The sequence below is a fragment of the Cherax quadricarinatus genome, chromosome 27 (assembly GCF_038502225.1).
Source record: "Cherax quadricarinatus isolate ZL_2023a chromosome 27, ASM3850222v1, whole genome shotgun sequence".
Lineage (NCBI taxonomy): Eukaryota > Metazoa > Arthropoda > Malacostraca > Decapoda > Parastacidae > Cherax > Cherax quadricarinatus.
This window is the reverse complement of record NC_091318.1, coordinates 12,793,477-12,807,922: the sequence shown is the minus strand read 5'-3', so window position 1 is coordinate 12,807,922 and position 14,446 is coordinate 12,793,477. Positions and strand designations below refer to the sequence as shown.

The 14,446-nt window shown below is 46.0% G+C and overlaps 1 long non-coding RNA gene across 1 annotated transcript in view; it reads left to right on the top strand.

The window, feature by feature from the left end:
* The first annotated feature begins 695 nt into the window (after positions 1 to 695).
* The window catches only part of LOC128691008 (uncharacterized), a 339,553-nt gene continuing 325,802 nt past the window's right edge, over positions 696 to 14,446 (top strand). The window contains exon 1 of the long non-coding RNA XR_008407398.2: positions 696 to 1,076. This is a non-coding gene — a long non-coding RNA (uncharacterized lncRNA). The remainder of the gene's footprint in view (positions 1,077 to 14,446) is intronic.

The window sequence follows — 14,446 nt, the reverse complement described above, 5'->3', positions numbered from 1 at the left end:
AACGTTTGTATTCTGCCAAGATTGCTAGTCTGATTTTTTTTTTCTAATCTCATACCGTTCGAGGGAGAAGTCTTAATGCTGGTGGAGGGCTCTTGGTTCAAAGAATCGGAGCCACTCTCCCCTTCTTCAGGTCTAATTGTCTCTTATTCTCCAGGAGCTGTATGGCCCCTACGGGTTTAGCACTTCCCCCTCCCCAAATTATAAAAAAAAATGATCTCACAGCTGTGTATTACTGCAGATATTTTTTTTTTCCCACAAATCTCTGCTTACATTCAGTATACATTTATCTTTCCTGTGTATTTCTTAATAGTTCTTCTCCTTTAAATATTTCCTTTCCAGTTTTAGCTGTCTGGTCTGAAACTGGACTGAGGGAGATGGTTCCGGAACTATTAATGTTGTCTCGAAAATGTATGAACAGACTTTAGCGCGCAAGTAATCTTCCCATTTCCCACTTCCCACTTTTCAGAAGACAATGTACACTGGTTTGACAGGTATAAGTTTCGTGTATGTCAGAATTTTCCCTGTCTATGACAAACTTTATTTTTTCATAGTCAGTTGAATCAAGCGAATCGTCGTCATATATAAGGTTTCCACGCCGCATTGAAGTCTCGTTTCAATTCAGTAGTCGGCAGTGACAGACCACTGCACCATCTCGACAGCAGTTCGAAGCAGCGTCGCTCGTGCGGGTCATTGTTTGAGCTTTTCAGTCTAGTTGTTTCAGGTGTGTGGTGACGTGTAGTGCTGAGATCCTCCTTGTTCAGGGCTGCTGTTATGTATTTGTAATTGGTGACTATATACCCACATTTATATGAATATAAAGCTGCGTATGCAACATAAACGATATGTAGTTAGGACACGTTTCGCGCACTGGAGGTTTTATCGATTCATTATAGACTATAAAAGCTTGCTTAACTGCAAGTAAGCACATGTCAAGTGAATTAGCAGAGTCGGTGCATCAATACCGTGTTCGTTAGTATTCTAGTGGAGTAACATTAGTTTTGCAGGAACACCTAATCTGCTAAAATTTCCGGAGTTTTGGGACACCGCGTTGGATACCACAATCAAGGCTGCCTGATGTAAGTTCCTCGGTGTATTTATTTTTCTTTTCATAAAAGACATGTGTCCATTGAGCTAAAGATTTTCTTAGTGTGTTTAACTACGTGAAGCTGACGCAAGTACAGAGATAAGACTCCGCAGCTGTTTGCTGAGAAGAACAATCTGCTTATATGTAAATAAACGACCGTTGACAATTATTTAGATGCAAGTATTTATTTTTTCACTGATAAAAAGAAAGCAGAAGTTTCTCTCCCCACCCTCCTGGATGGGTCAGCAACCTGCTTTGATAAACACGAGGATCATAAAGTACCTGCTTGCCCCAGTGGACACACATCACTTACGCCTCTCAGTGAGTCAACACAACATAAGGTACAACTTAGTGTCCGTTCAGTAGAGGGGGTTGTTGATGTTGGTGAAGGGCTCTTGATCCAAGTAATTGGAACTATCCTCCTTGGCTCACATCTACGTGTTTACTGCTTCTTCACATGTATGTATATCTATCTTGATTAAGCTAACTTTTAATACAGTTGTTAGCTCTGCATCATATAATCAAAGAGACGAGTCAAGGACGCTCCCAGGATGTGTATTTATATACTGGTACAGCTGGTGAAAGTAGGCCTACCCTCGCTACGGTCTAATTTATGCAGAACTTTTTCCATGAATCTGAGACGTTCAGATTTTCTTAACTGATGTTGTCCGTGAATGATGACATGGGATAACCCATGTCTGGGACATTACCAGTGTGATGACGGGTATCATCCATGTCTGGGACATTACCAGTGTGATGACGGGTATCATCCATGTCTGGGACATTACCAGTGTGATGACAGGTAGCATCCATGTCTGGGACATTACCAGTGTGATGACATGTATCATCCATGTCTGGGACATTACCAGTGTGATGACATGTATCATCCATGTCTGGGACATTACCAGTGTGATGACGGGTATCATCCATGTCTGGGACATTACCAGTGTGATGACGGGTATCATCCATGTCTGGGACATTACCAGTGTGATGACGGGTATCATCCATGTCTGGGACATTACCAGTGTGATGACAGGTATCATCCATGTCTGGGACATTACCAGTGTGATGACGGGTATCATCCATGTCTGGGACATTACCAGTGTGATGACGGGTATCATCCATGTCTGGGACATTACCAGTGTGATGACGGGTATCATCCATGTCTGGGACATTACCAGTGTGATGACAGGTATCATCCATGTCTGGGACATTACCAGTGTGATGACGGGTATCATCCATGTCTGGGACATTACCAGTGTGATGACAGGTATCATCCATGTCTGGGACATTACCAGTGTGATGACGGGTATCATCCATGTCTGGGACATTACCAGTGTGATGACGGGTATCATCCATGTCTGGGACATTACCAGTGTGATGACAGGTATCATCCATGTCTGGGACATTACCAGTGTGATGACAGGTATCATCCATGTCTGGGACATTACAAGTGTGAGGAAATGGTATGGTGATACCGACAAGATGTGGAAAAAGACACTTATGTACAGTTCAGGACATTTATTAAAGGAAACGTTTCGCCACGAGTGGCTTCTTCAGTATTAGGACTGAAGAAGCCACTCGTGGCGAAACGTTTCCTTTAATAAATGTCCTGAACTGTACATAAGTGTCTTTTTCCACATTACCAGTGTGATGACAGGTATCATCCATGCCTGGGACATTATAAGTGTGATGACAGGTATCATCCATGTCTGGGACATTACCAGTGTGATGACAGGTATCATCCATGTCTGGGACATTACCAGTGTGATGACAAAGTATCATTCGTGACTGCGATCAGCGCTCTATGACCCTAGTAGGTTTAGGGCTTTGTTTTGATTATAATAATACTCGTGACTGCAAAGTTCCCGGCAGCTGAGACAAGTGTTGGTCTCGTGAAGGATGAACATACAGGAGCGTCGTTCATCTCGATCATCAGTGATCTTGATGAATTAGACACATGTCCAACATCTGGGTATCTTTACTTTTAGACGTTTCGTCATCTGATGGCTTTATCAGTACCGTCACCAGCTTCTAGGCTGGGGACTGATTGCCTCATCTACTGTTCGCTGTATATATTTTTATCCATGTATTACACTAATAAAGCCACTGGTTGGCGAAACGTCTACAAATAAAGATACCCAGATGTTGCACCTGTCTAATTCATTATCTTGTCGGTATTGAATACCACAGATATACGTCACTGATATTGTGTGTTCGTCTCCGTAACAACAATGAAGATGCTCAAATCGAAGTTCGAGTACCGAGGCAACACAAGGTGGCCACAATAAGAGCAATATCAAGGATGAACAAATTATTGTTAGCACATTAGAACGTTTCCTGTCTGATACAGACAAGTGTGTGTGTTCCTACCTGAGGGTAACCTGAAGACGGAGTAGGGGGGTCACCTCCCCCGCGGCTCGGTCCCAGACTAAGCCTCATTAATCAGGCTGGAGGTACTGGCACACGCAGTCCATCGTGTCTACCTACCTGGAGGCTATTCCGGGGATCAACGCCCCTGCGGCCCGGTCTACGACCAAACCTCCCGGTGGATCAGGGCCTGATCAGCTAGGCTGTTACTGCTGGCCGCACGTAGTCCAACGTACGAGCCACAGCCCGGCTGATCCGGCACTGACTTTAGGTATCTGTCCAGCTCCCTTTCGAAGGCAGCCAAGGGCCTATTGGTAATTCCTCTTATTGCTGGTGGGAGGCTGTTGAACAGTCTTGGGCCCCGGACACTTGTGGTGTTTTCTCTTGATGTACCAATGGTACCTAAGGGTTATTAATTCCCCTTATGGGCTTAGCGCCTAGTTTTGATTGTAATAATTAACGCACACATTGTGGATATCTTGCACCATCTGCCAAGCCTCACGCTTTCACTTGCAATGCTTTAGGTGTATAGGAGTACAGTACTAGACACTTCAAAAACTCCCAGGAATTTAGGTGCTTGACTGTGGGTTGGGGGTGTGGGTGGGTGGGTTTATGGGGGGAGGGGGTAGCCTCACGCTTCCAGCCAGTGGTGGTTTTATGTTACTAAACTAACACTGTAAAACGCATGGATGGTGCCCAGCCATCTTGCCAGGCAGGGGTTAAACTTGTAAGTGGTTTTATCTGGTATTAACCCGCGCTCTTACACCAAATCTGATCTCTAAGGCTTCTAAAAGTCAATCGTAAATAAGATTCACTATCAATCTTAAGCATTGGATACCCTTAACTCCAGCCCTCCACTTTCCTCCTGGAGTGGTATACAACCTGCGCACCCATAGACAGACGTATGCACGTATATGAAATTGGCAAATTTAAGAGTAGCTTTCAGGAACCTTAACAAGGAGACATTACGACCTTTAGACACAGCGTATGTCAGGCCGATATTCGAGTATGCTGCGCCAGTATATAACCCGCTTCTGATAGATTTTGCACGCTAATGCGGCTAGTGTATTACGCACCCTGTATCCATCCTGTGGACGGTTACCTGGAGGTTATTCCGGGGATCAACGCCCCCGCGGCCCGGTCCACGACCAGGCCTCCCGATGGATCAGGGCCTGATCAACTAGGCTGTTACTGCTGACCGCACGCAGTCCGACGTACGAGCCACAGCCCGGCTGATCCGGCACCGACTTTAGGTATCTGTCCAGCTCTCTCTTAAAGGCAGCCAGGGGTTTATTGGCAATTCCCCTAATGCTTGATGGGAGGCTGTTGAACAGTTTTGGGCCCCGGACACTTATGGTGTTTTCTCTTAGTGTACCAATGGCGCCCCTACTTTTTATTGGCGGCATTTTGCATCGCCTGCCCAGTCTTTTACTTTCGTAGGGAGTGATTTCTGTGTGCAGATTTGGGACCATTCCTTCCAAGATTTTCCAAGTGTAGATTATGATATATCTCTCCCTCCTGCGTTCCAACGAGTACAAGTCAAGTGCTTCCAAGCGTTCCCAGTAGTTAAGGTGCTTGACAGAACTTATACGTGCAGTAAAGGATCTCTGTACACTCTCTAGATCTGCGATTTCACCTGCTTTGTAACTCAAGAACCTATGCATACACAAAAAACTCTTCCTTTCCACTGAAAATAGTCCCAGACCTTGAGGGGCTCCTGCTGTGAGGAACTGATAGAGGAACAGACATCTAGGCGAGTATAATTAGTTAGCGCGTCTGTCTGGAGGATCAAACCTCCATCACATCTTGCGCTGAATGACCCTCATAGGTTTAGCGCTTAACGTGAATTAAAAAAGATAGGCACTAAACGTCATACGAAAGCAAAAGACTTGGCAGGCGATGCAACATACCCCCAGTGAAAAGTAGGAGCGTCACTGGTACACTAAGAGAAAACGCAATAAGTGTCCGGGGCCCAAGACTGTTCAACAGCCTCCCACCAGCAATAAGGGGCATTACCAATAGACCCCTGGTTGTCTTCAAGAGGGAGCTGGACAGACACCTAAAATCGGTGCCGGATCAGTCGGGCTGTGGTTCGTACGTTAGATTGCGTGCGGCCAGCAGTAACAGCCTCGTTGATCAGGCCCTGATCCACCGGGAGGCCTGGTCGTGGACCGGGCCGCGGGGGCGTTGATCCAGGTAGAGACACGAGAAGAGAGGAACCAGGGGTGACACGATTATGAAAAGCAAGAGTCCGAGAAGAAACGACAAGGTGGCCAGAGTGAAGCTCTTCCAGAGGCGGGAACCAGGTACACGAGGGCACGGCTGCTGAAACTTAAAAATACAGATAAATCACAGAAATTTTAGGAAACACTACTTTAGCCTTAGTGGTCAGTAAGTTTAACAACCCAAATAGTGAAGTGGTAGAGGCAGGATCCATACATAACTTTACAAATAGGTATGATAGGTCTTACAAAGCCAGAAAATAATTATCCTAATAGTGTCCCCCCCCCATGCACGCACACGCACCAGGGGAAATAGAACAGTAATATAGTAAATATTCAGATAAATTAGACACATGTGCAAAACTTGGGCATCTGTATTGACGAAACGTTTCGCCACACAGTGGCTTCATCAATCCATGCAAAGAAGAATGGCGAAGATCAGGAGTAGTCTGAGGTAATCAGTCCCTCAGCCTGGAGTCTATATACTTAATCCGTCAATCTTTTTAAGACTGATGGATTGATTAAATTGACTCTCGGTTGAGGAATTAATTACCTCGGACTCCTGATCTTCAGAGGAATTTTTAAGGGTAGGCAGGGATAGGCTGGTTGAGCGTGGGCACAGGTGCAGGTTCAAGACAAATGAGCCACGGGGATGCCAGGAAGTGTCTTCAGTCTTGAGTGGAGGAAGTGGTGGAGGCAGACTCCGTACATAGCTTAAAGAGCAGGTATGATAGAGCCCAATAGGCTGGGAGGGAGTGTATCTGACTAGCGGAAAGTTGAGCGGCGGGGCCAGGAGCCAATTTTCAACTACTTCAACCATGTATAGGTGAGTTTCTTTCTCTTTCTCTCTTTTTCTATCTTTCCCTTTCTCTTTTTTCTGTCCCTTTCTCTTTTTTTCTTTCCCTTTCTCTTCTTTTTCTCATTCTTTCACCGTTTCATTCTCCCTCTCCCCCTCTTTCCCTCTTTCTCCCCCTCCCCCCTTTCCTCTCCTCTCCTTCCTCTCCTCTCTCTCCTCCCCCTCTCTCTCCTCCCCCTCTCTCTCCTCCCCCTCTCTCTCCTCCCCCTCTCTCTCCTCCCCCTCTCTCTCCTCCCCCTCTCTCTCCTCCCCCTCTCTCTCCTCCCCCTCTCTCTCCTCCCCCTCTCTCTCCTCCCCCTCTCTCTCCTCCCCCACTCTCTCCTCCCCCACTCTCTCCTCCCCCACTCTCTCCTCCCCCTCTCTCTCCTCCCCCTCTCTCTCCTCCCCCTCTCTCTCCTCCCCCTCTCTCTCCTCCCCCTCTCTCCTCTCCCTGTCTCCCCTCTCCCTGTCTCCTCCCCCTCTCTCCTCTCCCTGTCTCCCCTCTCCCTGTCTCCCCTCTCCCTGTCTCCCCTCTCCCTGTCCCCTCCCCCTCTCTCCTCTCCCTGTCTCCCCTCTCCCTGTCCCCTCTCCTCTCCCTGTCTCCCCTCTCCCTCTCTCCTCCCCCTCTCTCCTCTCCCTGTCTCCTCTCTCCCTGTCACCCCTCTCCCTGTCTCTCCTCTCCCTGTCTCTCCTCTCCCTGTCTCTCCTCTCCCTGTCTCCCCTCTCCCTGTCTCTCCTCTCCCTGTCTCCCCTCTCCCTGTCTCCCCTCCCCCTGTCTCTCCTCTCCCTGTCACCCCTCTCCCTGTCTCTCCTCTCCCTGTCTCTCCTCTCCCTGTCTCTCCTCTCCCTGTCTCCTCCCCCTCCTCTCCCTGTCTCTCCTCTCCCTGTCTCTCCTCTCCCTGTCTCTCCTCTCCCTGTCTCCCCTCTCCCCCTCCCTGACCCACACACCAACGTTCAGTGTATCACTGGCGTCTTCATGACGTCCTCCAGGAAGCTAAGTTTTACTGTTTATAAAGCAAGTTCCTCGTAGTGGTGATCATAGAACTAGATAAGTCTTTTTTTAAAGTGGCGTTGTTTTTAAGTGGTAAGTTTTTTAAGTGGTCATTGTAAGTGCTTTTAAGAAGTTTACTTTGATATTTTCAAGTGTTTTCTAGTGTTTTTTTAAATGGATTTTTTTTAGTGCTGGTGTGTTTAAGTGCTTTTTAAGCGATATTTTTAAGTGGTGTTGAGGATAGTACAAGTTATCGTGAACAAACAGTGACATCAGAAGTGATCAAGATGCCAGGAGGGAAGCTTTTTGTAATAAATACGTCCTAGTGTTTGCTCGTGTGTGTGTGTGTGTGTGTGTGTGTGTGTGTGTGTGTGCGCGCGCGCGCTGGTGCGTCTGACGCAGTGTTCCATCCATCTGTGGATATGACTTGCACCTGACTGTCTTTGGCCAGTAGCTTAGGCCGGTAGGTGACTTGGACCTGCCTAGCATGAGCCAGTAGAAGAATTGAGACACTTATGCAACACATGGGAATCTTTATTGAAGAAACGTTTCGCCACACAGTGGCTTCATCAGTCCAATACAAAGTAGAAGTGGGTAAGGAGAGTAGAAGTTTGAGGTAATCAGTCCCTCAACCTGGATTCGATGTGTTCAGTCCATCACTCTTGTAGTGAGGGACTGAACACATCGAATCCAGGTTGAGGGACTGATTACCTCAAACTTCTACTCTCCTTACCCACTTCTACTTTGTATTGGACTGATGAAGCCACTGTGTGGCGAAACGTTTCTTCAATAAAGATTCCCATGTGTTGCATAAGTGTCTCAATTCTTCAACTTGTCGGTTTTCAAAACCATTCATCACATGAGCCAGTAGGTCTGCTGCAGTGCTTCTTCCTTGCTGCTTATGTTCTTTAGTCCGTGTGCCTGTGTGCGGGGGCCTGTCTCAAACTGCACCTGTCTTCACCTAAGTGTTTACCGGTCTCCGTGTACACTGCGTGTACACCCCTGTGTACACGCTGTGTACACAGTGGTGTGTGTGTGTACCTATTCCATTTGTGCTAACCTCTCTCTCTCTCTACTCATGATATTTTTAATCTTTCACACTTTTATGTGCACCCAACATCTTTCAAAGGCAGGTTGATCAAGCCCTGATGCATTGGGAGGCCTGGTCATGGACCGGGCAGCAAGGGCGTTTACCCCCCACCCCCCACCCCCTCGGAACACCCTCCAGGTAGGTAGACAGTCTGATGGTCACGCACCATGTACACATTACAATTTACACAATACAGTGCACACGTTGTCTGTCTACATTTGATCCTGTTTACATAATCTTAGCAATGTATTATTCTGTGTACACACTTATGTTTACGTAATAGTACGAATACAGTCTATTCACATATCTTAAGTACGCACACTTTGTACGCAACATCTGTTGTGCACATCAAGCAATGTACAAGTCATGTGGCGTACACGTCATGTGCACACTCATGTGGTGAAAGACTAAGGGGAGTGTGGGTTAGTAGAGGGGATGCTGGGTGTGGAAGGGATGGGGGTAAAGTTGGCACGAGGGGGGGACGGGAGAGGAAAGGGATGAGAGTTTGGGCGGGGTGAGGGGAGTGTAGCGGTGTCGTCAGAGGGCAACACAACCCCTCACACACTTGGGTTACTCTTCGCACTTTCTCGCATTTCCTCTTTTGTGGTTCTTTGGTTATTGTGGCCTTGCGTTCTCACGGTCGTTTGTAGCGGCTCTTGTCTATGTATGGTGGCTGAGTCAGGTGCTGTAGTATATATGCACACTGAGGAGATTTTTAATTTCTATTTAGTAGTTATAAAATGGATTTAATCGAAACCCTAATTTCTAATGGAGTGGACGGGTAAGCCGGAGGGAAATCTAAGTCAGATGACCAGAAGCTCCAGCTGCCGGTCATCATATGACTAAGACCCACGTCAGGAAACACTTGTCCTGTTTCCTGACAAATATTATATCTGCCTTAATTTCTATTTTAGCTAGTGACTAAGTGATACGCAGCCTTATTGACCCCTTAAGTTGTCGATAGGTTTCAAGTCAAATTAACCAACCAGTTAACATCAACGAACCATGCATTTTTCCAGGCTATAACGTAAGTTACTTAATAGACGCCTACACGCGCTGTTCCTCAGTGTCTGCATAGACTTTTATATTCAGTCAGGGACAAGCTGGGCAACCAGAACATGGCACGAGGGTCACATGTGAACCGCACCTCCACGCCAACATGTGAACCGCGCATCCACGCCAACATAACATGTGAACCCCGCCTCCACGCCAACATAACATGCTGTTGATGATTAAGACACATGTGCAACAGTTAGGTATCTTTATTGTTGGAACGTTTCGCCGACACCGTAGGCTTCTTCAGTTAAATACAAATCAGAAGGTGTAGTAGGGAAATGAAGATGATGTAATCAATCCATCAGCCTTGGAGAAAAAGTATCTGAGGTGGTCAGTTCCTCAGCCTGGATAAGAGCTCCGCTTCCAGGAGCTGAACTCTCTTCCAGGCTGAGGGACTGACCACCTCAAATACTTTTTCTCCAAGGCCGACGGACTGATTACATCTTCATTTCACTACTTCACCTGCTACCATTGTATATGACTGAAGAAGCCTACTGTGTAGGCGATACATTTCAACAATAAAGATACCCAACTGTTGCACATGTCTTAATCATCAGCTTGTCGGTATTTGATACCATTTTGTTGATTTTAACTGGTAGACTACTGGTACTGGCATTCACTTCGCAACACACTGTAACAAAACAATGTAACGAAAGCAATGCACGTGATCACAAGGGTGCAAAAGTGGACCAGAACTGTGTTAATATTGCTAGAATTGCCGACAATATGTTAAGTAAAAGGACACAAATGCAACTAATGTGGCATTTAATTGTGGCAACGTTAATGGCTTGATAAAGTTCCTGAAGAGCGAAACGTTGTCACAATAAAATGTCACATTAGTTGCATCTGTCCTTTTACTGAACCAGAACTATTAAGTAAGCAAAAATAATTAGATCAGCGTAATTTGAGAAGAGTAAATACGATGCTGGGTCATCCTGCAGAGATGCTCATCATACTTTGAGACCTGGAGGTTACCTGGAGGTTATTTCGGGGATCAACGCCCCCGCGGCCCGGTCCATGACCAGGCCTCCCGGTGGATCAGGGCCTGATCAACCAGGCTGTTACTGCTGGCCGCACGCAGTCCAACGTACGAGCCACAGCCCGGCTGATCCGGCACTGACTTAAGGTATCTGTCCAGCTCTCTTGAAGGCAGCCAGGGGTTTATTGGTAATTCCCCTAATGCTTGATGGGAGGCTGTTGAACAGTCTTGGGCCCCGGACACTTATGGTGTTTTCTCTTAGTGTACCAATGGCGCCCCTACTTTTAATTGGGGGTATTTTGCATCGCCTGCCCAGTCTTTTGCTTTCGTAGGGAGTGATTTCTGTGTGCAGATTTGGGACCATTCCTTCCAGGATTTTCCAAGTGTAGATTATGATATATATATATATCTCTCCTGCGTTCCAACGAGTACAAGTCCAGTGCTTCCAAGCGTTCCCAGTAGTTAAGGTGCTTGACAGAACTTATACGTGTAGTAAAGGTTCTCTGTACACTCTCAAGATCTGCAATTTCACCTGCTTTGAATGGAGATGTTAGTGTACAGCAGTATTCCAGCCTAAAGAGAACAAATGATTTGAAAAGGATCATCACTGGCTTGGCATCTTTCGTTTTGAGACAAAAAAAAAAAACGGATGGGGGTTTGGACCCGGAAAACTCATTCGCCATGGGTTCAGATCCCTCCTGTTCTGTGGTCTATTTACAATAGTGTCATTACGATTTCGTGAGTCATGATACTTTGAGAAATTAACACAAGCTCCTCAGATATTCACAACTCTATTAACAAGTGCGTGTCAAAATAAGCGGATGCACTGTCCCGTCAATGACATCAACACTCCACAAAGCCGAAGATCTCACATTCAGTTGACACTCGCGTCCTTGCTTTGTCGTGTTCCCATAATAAAAACTAAATATACACTAAATTACTTATGTTGAAGCATACCTGCCTGGAGTCTACATGGAGGGTGTTCCTGGGGGTCAAGCCCCCCTTGGCCCAGTCCTTGACCAGGCCTTCTGGTTGATGAGGGCCTGATCAACCAGGCCGTTACTGCTGACTGCACGTACTTTAACGTATGAACCACAGCCCAGCTGATCGGGTACCGACTCAAGGTATCTGTCCAGCTCCCTTTTGAAGTCGGCCAGAAGGGATCTATTGGTAATTATTCTTATGCCTGGCGAGAGGCTGCTGAACAGTCTTGGGTCTCGGACACTTATTGTATATTATCTTAGTGTACCCATGGCGCCCCTGCTTTTCATTGAGGGTATGTTGCACTATTTGTCCGGTCTTTTGCTTTCGTAGGGAGTGATTTCTGTGTGCAGATTTGGGACCAGTCCCTCTAGGATTTTCCAGGCGTAGACTATGACGTCTCTCCTGCTCTCCAGTGAGTACAGATCAAGCGACTTCAAACGTTCCCAGTAATTAAGGTGTTTGATAGAACATATTTATGTAGTGAAGGTTCTCTGTACATTCTCTAGATATGCGATTTCACCAGGAAAAAGTACAGAAGTTAGCGACGAAAAAATAGTCCCTGAGCTGAAGGAGATAACCTAAGAGCTATAGACCTAAACCTGATAACATTAGGGGTCTCAGGACCGTGAGAGATTTGATAACAACCCACAAAATAATCGGAGAAACTGATACGTGGGACAGGGACAGGTTGTTCGAGAGGCAGAAAATAGGTACACAAGGGCTTAGAAACACGAGAGCCATATAGACAACAGGAAGTATTTCTTCAGTCTGAGTGGTCGGGAAGTGGACTGACCTCATGGGGACTGGAAAAGACGAATGGGGAGATAGCACCCTGGACAGTGAAAGCCCAACAGTTGCCATACTACCAGAAATGTTAATGTCACTATCGTCGCAAGGTATGGCAACACCGCATACCCAATGGAAATATAAACACATGTGCAGTATATTATCATTATATTTCCATTGTGTCGGTATTTTATACCATTTATTTCCACCGCATACCCAAACAAAAACAGTGGCACAGCTCTTAGTAGCGCTATTTTGTGGCGATATCCAAACTAATCCAGGACCTCAAATTATGGTACAGGTGCAAAACAGGCAGATAAGTGACTATATATGTAATGCATACATAGGACAGTGTGAGACAAGAGAACCATTCTTATTATCTTAGACACCACCAGACATATGTATACACTGTACTAAGGCACGAAAGAACAGTAAATATACCTTGTGCAAAATACGTAAGGGGTGGGTGCATAATGGATGTGTGTACGATTATGGTAATGGTGGCAGATTTCATTTTGTTTTCAACAAATACACTTTGGCACAGGTACCCTTTAGCAATGATGACATTGATTTACCTAATTTTAATACAAATGACCCCTTGCTATGCATTGATTATGATTGTTTTATGAAAACAGGCCTTCACTTTATTCTTGTCAACACAAGATCACTTTTTTCCAAAATTGGCAGAAATTAGGATTCTATCGAACAGAACTAGGACGGCAGTTATATCAACCTCTGAATCCTGGATAGATGATACGGTGACTGACGACGAGGTCCAAATAGGTTACAATATAAAACGCTTAGATAGGAACAGAAAAGGTGGTGGGGTATGTGCCTTCATAAGAAATGACTTAGCCTACAATCCAAGACCTGATTTAAATTACATAAACTGGAGATTCTATGGTTTGAAGTGTTGCTTCCTAAGGCCAAACCCATCTTAGTAGGAACCAGTTACCGCCTTCTCACCCGTGACCCGTTCTTAGACTTTTTGGGAATCTTATCTGGTCTTGAGAACAATTGCGAGACAGTAATACTAAGGGGGCTTCAATACCTGTTTTCAACAGCAAAATAATGGGTTCTGTAAAAGGTATAAGCAAATTCTAGGTTCAAATAGTAACTCAACTAATTAATACACCAACCCAGATACCACAGTTCTCAGCCACCCTAACTGACCACATACTTTGTAACCCCTCTGAGAACATTAGTCAGTCAGGCGTCATTACCTGGAGGTTACCTGGAGGTTATTCCGGGGATCAACGCCCCCGCGGCCCGGTCCATGACCAGGCCTCCCGATGGATCAGGGCCTGATCAACTAGGCTGTTACTGCTGGCCGCACGCAGTCCAACGTACGAGCCACAGCCCGGCTGATCCGGCACTGACTTTAGGTATCTGTCCAGCTCTCTCTTGAAGGCAGCCAGGGGTTTATTGGCAATTCCCCTAATGCTTGATGGGAGGCTGTTGAACAGTTTTGGGTCCCCGGACACTTATGGTGTTTTCTCTTAGTGTACCAATGGCGCCCCTACTTTTTATTGGGGGCATTTTGCATCGCCTGCCCAGTCTTTTACTTTCGTAGGGAGTGATTTCTGTGTGCAGATTTGGGACCATTCCTTCCAAGATTTTCAAAGTGTAGATTATGATATATATCTCCCTCCTGCGTTCCAACGAGTACAAGTCAAGTGCTTCCAAGCGTTCCCAGTAGTTAAGGTGCTTGACAGAACTTATACGTGCAGTAAAGGATCTCTGTACACTCTCTAGATCTGCGATTTCACCTGCTTTGAATGGAGATGTTAATGTACAGCAGTATTCTAGCCTAGAGAGAAGTGATTTGAAAAGGATCCTCATGGGCTTGGCATGGGCTTACCACAGGCCTTAGTGATAGTTTCATCATTTACTGCACTAGGAAAATTACTAGGGAACGGATAGGCCTGCACAGGACAATAAAAATAAGATCAACTAGAAACTACAGTAAAGAAACAATGGTAAATAAGCTACACAACTGCAACTGGACAGAGATAACAAGTTGCACGGACGTAAACGATGCCTGGGAAA